This window comes from Crocodylus porosus, unplaced genomic scaffold (assembly GCF_001723895.1).
Source record: "Crocodylus porosus isolate Cpor-Errol unplaced genomic scaffold, CroPor_comp1, whole genome shotgun sequence".
NCBI lineage: Eukaryota > Metazoa > Chordata > Crocodylia > Crocodylidae > Crocodylus > Crocodylus porosus.
Window position 1 is genome coordinate 11,100,661 of NW_017728931.1, and position 6,878 is coordinate 11,107,538.

The following is a 6,878-nucleotide window of genomic DNA, read 5'->3' on the forward strand; positions in this document are numbered from 1 at the left end:
TCCTTTTTGACTGGTATGGGAGACTTATTGAGGGGTGGGTCTAAATTATGCCTAAGAGACCCCTTAGGTCTGCGGACTAAGGGAGACTTTACTTTTTGCCCCCTGACTTGGGGAAGTGCCCGAAATGCCTGTACTGGGTCGAGTACCCTTTGGACTATTAGGCCTGTGTTTCCCCGAGGACAAAGGGCCGAGACAGTCCCTTCTCGGGGTGGTGGCGGAGACGTTACCCCCAGACTAGCAAGTGTGCTCCGGGAGAGGGGTCGGCCAAGCATAAGGCGCCCCTAGGGAGGCATTCGGAGCCTGGAAGGTGGTTGAGCGCAGGGAGGTGGGCGGCTGAATGCAGGAGCGCCCCCCTACTGGCCCGCCACATCTTATTCCTGGACGTGCACCCCTGTGAGGTGGATGTCTCTGTATGTACCCAGATTGGTAGCAAGAAGATAGGAGAGGGACTATATTTTCCCTGAGAGGCTGGGTAGCCTGGACACTCGCCTAGGAAATGGAAGGTTCTGGGTTCTAGAAAACCCTTCACCAACTGGAGAGCTGAACCTGAGTCTTTCCAATTTCCCATCCTGCTGTAACCACTACTCCCCAAGGAGCAGAGATTCAGATGTCAAGAGCAGAGGTCCCAGGGGAAGAGCCACATATATGCCTGATGTGTTCAGAGGCTGGAAGGGGAAGTCCTGGAGCTGGGGCCTACAGGTATTGAGCTTCTTCTACCTCGAAGTAGGAAGTGTGAATCCTCGTGCTTGGTTGCATACAACCCCTGGTGTTAGACACTCCTTTGCATGTTCTAAGGAGGTGCTGGGTTGGATCCTGATCAGGGGGAAGTGGGCTTCTGGTGAAGTATGTATTTATTTACTAGGCTGCTTCTAGGAGGAGCCCTGGGTTATGTGGGCTGCTAACAAACTCATCCAGGATCCCCTGCTCATCATTTGTGGTGGGTCACTTCAGTCACAGGGTGGTGTTTCTCCCCTTTGGTTGGAGGACTGGAACTTTACAGAAATGGGATACAGCATCCACTTTGGCACTAGAGAGAGATGAAACCCTGAAACAAAGGGACCTAGAGCTTGGCTTGTCAATCCAATCTGGCCCAGCCAAATATCCCACTGCATAACAAGAAGTGAAGCACACTTCACACAGAGCAGGATGCAAAATACTTTAAGGAACAGGCAACTCCTCTGTGTCCTGTGATGAGACCCAGGAAATTATGAGCAGCCCCATTAGTGCTTTGCCTGAAGCAGAGAGTGCTTCTCCTGTTATGGGAAGGCAGAAAGAGAGGGGTTGGTGGAGGAAGGCTCTAGCAGGAGCCCCTCAGGATCTCTTCTCCAGTGAAATAATACTTGGGAATCCAAGATTGGCCAATGCCACCAAGAGGCAGCCACCCAGCATCACTTTCAGGGCTGGAGTCCTGTCACCAGCAGAACTCTGATCTTCAGGTGCAGGCAGAACCAGGGGGTAGGTAATCAGTCGCTCTAATGTTAGGGGTTCTGATACCTTCTCTGTTCAGGGGCAGTACAGATCCTGACAGCAACTCCAGCATCATGCACTGTATCAAGTAATTCCTCACAGATTCCCCTGGGTTTTCATGGCTAGCCCCAAACTGTCCCTTAAAGATTTTTCCTTCCCATATTGATTCCTATATATGTAATGCTTTGGGGGATTGCTTCCTTCCCAAATCCACTATCTTGGTGAATGAACACCTGAACCTTAGGAGTGGCACATGACCTCAAAAGACAATGCCACTCTGTCAGGCTCAGAGACGCGTTTTCCACAATATTCAATGACTTCTGCAACCACTGGGCCAGGTTCCTCATGTTTGCCTGACCAAGTGCCTTTCCCAAGGCAGCCAGATCCAATCCACCGAGGGCGATTCTGATTTGGGTGGTCTGTCTGGGATTCCCGTGGGCATCTCTAGTGATGGAGGTCCCTGTGACTGCATCTAAATCGGCCACTGGATCACTTCCTTTTTCAGCCTTGAGGGTTTCTGGGGATGGTGAAGAGTTTGTGGACTCCTCAGGACCCTCCCAGCTATCCCCCTTCCAAAACTCTCCTGGGTAGAAGGGAATATCTGGGTCCCAGCATTGGTCCTCCTGGATCACAGCTGGAGATTTGGAGGTTGCACTCCTGGAGTTCCTTTTTTCAACCAGTTAATGGTGGCAATACAGGGGCTATGGTTTACTTTTGCACCCTTCTTGGCCGAATCCTTTGCCAGTGTTTTAACTAGACGTCACAAGGCCTCTCAGCTGGCCTTTTCCTGACCCAGTGTCTCCACTTGCTGCATCTGGCTTTTGTTCATTTTTAGCAGGTTCTCATTTTCTATTTCTAAATTTCGGTACAGCTCTTTTAGGGTTTGGTTGCTTGTTCCTAATTGAACTTATCTATCTTGCAGATCGTGCAAATGGGCTTTTAGGTTTTTGAGCTCAGAGACCCTTTCAGAATTTTCTTGGGTTGCAGTTTCTACTGCATGCCACAGCAGCCATACTAAGGCACCATGCCACCTCTGGCCCTAGGGATTTTCACAGAGGCAGTAGTCTTCAAATTGCTGCTTCAGATCACCAATAGAGACACCTGGGACACAGAAGTTCTCCTTCCATAGGCTAAGCCCACCTTTCAAGATTTCTTTATGGAGGGAGGGGACATCCTTACTCCTAACACACATGATGTCCTGTTTTCTCGCCCCAGTCTTAGGGGTCCTAGTCTTGAACAACTTGAAAATAGCTCCTAAATAAACACAAACAACAACTGCACAAACAATTACAAATACACACACCCACAATATCTAAAAGCTTTCATCTAAAACCAATTCCTGGGGCTGTCAGTTTCCTTAAGCCCTCACACTCCTAACTCTTCACAGGAATTCTACAAAGCACAAACTTGGACAATGCCCAATTCAGTCCCCACTACAGGCAACTACTAACAGCAACAATAGCAACAACAGTACAGTATCTCTGTAGTCAACCCTACCAAATGCAACAACAGTCCCTGCTACATGCAGGCGACTCACAACACCAATAGCACTTCAAGCCCGTCAGTTTCCTTAGGCCCTCACGCCCCCAACTGACTTACAACAACAATAGCAGCCCCTGTAGGTGACTTGACAATGAACTTAATGTCTTAACACACACACACAGGATGCACACAAGCACATTAGCTCGCTTAACTCACACTACTCACTCATGCTCATTCCCTCTAACAACTGCAATATGCCCACATACTCCACCAAATAAATGTTGATCTGACAAGCAAGATCGATGCTTGGGATCTCAATATCACGCTGTTAGGCAGGAGGGTGCGACACAAAATTATATACACAGACTTGAACTGCATATACAAAACTACCAGTCCGTATACATATACACACACACAAACATGCACTTCAGTGGCTGTGTGTTAATACTAGGGGGTGCTTGGTGATTAGGGGGCACTTGGGGCCCTGGATGGAGGTGGCAGTGATGGCGGAGAATGTGGGGATCAGAGCTTGGATGCCGAGAGGCAGTGGAGCTGGGAGGCAAAGGGCAGAGCCAGGGCCAAAGCTGGGAGGAGAACAGAGAGCCAGAAGTGGTGGAGACCTGAGAGGAGGTAAGTCAGGGTTAGGAGAGGAGCTTGGAAGCAGGTCGGGGGTTAGAAGAGAGTTGGGAAGCAGTAGAGAGTGAAGAGAAGCTGGAAGGTAAGTTGGGGGAGAGAGCTGGGAGGTAGTGGAGAGGGAAGTTGGGGGTTAAAAGAGGAGTTGGGAGGCAAGCCGGAGGGAAGAGTGGAGAGCTGCGAGGTGGCAGTCAGCAGAGGAGCAGAGCCAGGAGGCAAGCTGTGGGGAGAGTGGAGAGCTCAGAGGTGGTGGAGAAGCAGAGCTGGGAGGAGCAAAATCCATAGGCAAGCCACAGGGAGAGTGGAGAGCCAGGAGGCGGTGGAGAGCGGAGAAGCAGAGCCAGGAGGCAAGTCAGGGGTTAAAAGAGGAACTTGGAGGCAAACGGGGACAGCGGAGAGCTGGGAGGCAGTGGAGAGCAGAGAAGCAGAGCTGGGAGGAACAGAGCCAGGAGGCAAGTTGGGGATCTAAAAGAGGAGCTGGGAGGCAAGCTGGGGGAGGGGAGAGCGGAGAGCCAGGAGGTGGTGGAAAGCAGACCAGCAGAGCCAGGAAGCAAGCCAGGGGGAGAGCTGGGAAGCGGTGGAGAGCAGAGAAGCAGAGGCAGGAGGCAAGTCAGGGGTTAAAAGAGGAGCTGGGAGGCAAGCCAGGGGTGGATAGCTGAGAGAGATGGGAGTTAGAAATGGGGGCTGGAAGGGGGGAGCCTGGGGTGTGGATCGCAACAAGACAAAAACCACCTCAGGGTCCTGAATATCAGTTTTATTAGACAGGCAATGCAATATACATACCACAAAGTTATTGGTTCACACGCCCACTCACACAATGGTAGCAGGAGAGGAAAGGCTTAGAGGAATTGAAGTCAGGGTCTATAGAAACAGAACTCGGGTCACTTGCTTGGAGGGAAGATGTGGGTGATAGTTACCTATCCTAGGCTGAGAGTTGATCCTTGATGGCCTATTGAAGTCTTCAGAGGGAGTCACCAGCAGGGCCTCTGGGTGGATAAGTGTCGTGATGTAGTGCTGGTCTGGATGGAGAGGGCATCCGAAAGAAGTCATATTCTACCACCCCTTTTGTAGGGGTGGGTTACCCATGACTCCAATAGGGAGGACATGCCCAGGCAAGGGCCAGTCCTGCTCAGATGCGGATGTGCAGTTCCAGGCATCCTCATTGTCCGGTGTAGTACAATGGTGGACTGGTTTCAGGTTTCTGTTCTGTCCTTTGCTTCTATGTTGCTGCCTTATTGGAGGGTCTTTATCTTTCAAATGTTGGGGTTTGTCCTCTGCTTCTTGTTTCAGGGAGAGTCAATGCAAGGATGTGGTAGGGTTGTTAAGCTGATGGTCCAATCATTCAGTAGGGGCTATAATTAGGCCCACTACTGTTGTCTCAAGCACTCTCATTTTATCTCATTCATCCAGGGAACCAATTTACCTAGGAGGGGTAGGCATGAGTCACAGTTACAACACAATTACAGTAGGGTCTGTCCAGGCATAGGATACAAGATGGAGACTTGACAATACAAGAAGGAGACTTGACATTTCTTTGCTAACTTACAAGAACAGGCCTGAATTATATAATATCACTATAAGACAGTAAAAAATGATAGTAAGAATAGTGATCACACAATATAAAACAGTAAAAATCAATACCAAAATAACAGAATACTATTTACAATGATACATGGACAATATAAAAGGGGCTTGTTACAGTAATGGAATACAAGACCTTATCCTATGTTCTTAACTATGATTTATCACAACTACTTATAAGGAATTGAGAGGGCAAAGAGAAAGTCAGAAATGGTTGGAGAAGGGAGGGGAATGTATTTCTCAGTAAAACAAACAAACAAACAAAACCTTGGGGGTTTGCTGCATGTTCTGCTACTAATAGCTTCTAATGATAGAAATTCCATTTCTTGCTTGCTCTAGTGTTTAACTACCTGTTCAGTTGGAAAGCTTCTCCTATGACCTACCCTACATTTCTTTGGCTGAAGGTTGTTTTTGCTCTGTCTCTAGGGGACATGGAGAACAATTCTCTATCTTCCTGTTTCTAGAAGTCCTTTATATATATTTTTTAAACTGTTATGGTGCTTTCTCACACTCTTCTTTTCTCTAGAAACTCAATGCTTTTGGTCTTTCCCCACAAGCCATTTATTTCATATCCCCTGATCATTTTTGTTGCTCTCCACTGGATTCTCTCCAACTGGTCCATACTCCTCTGAGAGAGTCTTGTTTTGAGTTGGGGGTTGGACTAGATGACCTCCTGAGGTCCATTCCAATCCTAATTTTCTGTGATTCTATAATTCTGTGATAGCACCTAGTACTTGTCCTTACTGACTTGCATACTATTTTTTTAGATCATTTCTACAATTGGTCTAGATCAGGGGTTCCCAAAGTTTTTACGCCGTGGCCTGGCTGCCTGACGGGTAAGAATAACTCCACCCCTGGGTGGGGGTGTGGGCCAAACCCTACGCTACCATGGGCTCTGCAGGAGGAGCTGCAGCCTCTCTGCCTGGCTCTGGGGGTGGGGGGCATGGTTTGCCAGTCTGCAACCACTTCTGGTCCAGCAGCTAACCGTGCTGTGGACTGACAGCCGACCTGCCACGGCCCAGCACCAGGTTGCAGCCCGGGGATTGAGAACTCTGGTCTAGATAATTTTCAATTTTTTTCCCCCCAAAATGACTATAGTCCTTCCCAGTTTAGTACTGTCTACATATTGAATTAGTCAGTCCTCTTCCATCCATCATTCAAATCACAAATAAAAATATTGAATAGTATGGGATCCAGAGAAAGTCCTGAGGAAACCAACCTGATAGTTCCTTTCAGTTGGGCAGTGAGCCATAGATAATATCAGATTAGTACCGATCTAAAGAAAATTGGCTGCATCAGAAATCTGCCTGATGGGACCGATAAATGCCTGTGCTTCACGCAGCCGCAGCGTGGCACTCAGGAAGCAAGGAGCAGAGCTGGCAGCTTGGAGAGCTGCCTCCAGCTGGTAAGTCTGGTGTGGTGGAAGGGGAGGGGGGAGGGAAGAGGTGTGGGGGGGCGTTGAGGGAGAGGGCAGAGGCAGGCGCTGCCCAACTGGGGCAGGGTGGGCATGGGACAGAGCCACAGCTTATGGGAGGGGGGTGGCTCCTGCCGCTGCTTGCACCTGCTCCGATCCCAGCCCTCACTGAGAAGAGCCCTGTGCAGCTCTGGCTCCTGCCCACAGCTGCAGCCCACCTGCTCCACCTCATGCTAATCTAGGGGCACATGCCCCACCCCCTGTACATCCCCAGGGTGCAAACAGTGGCGGGAGCTGCCCC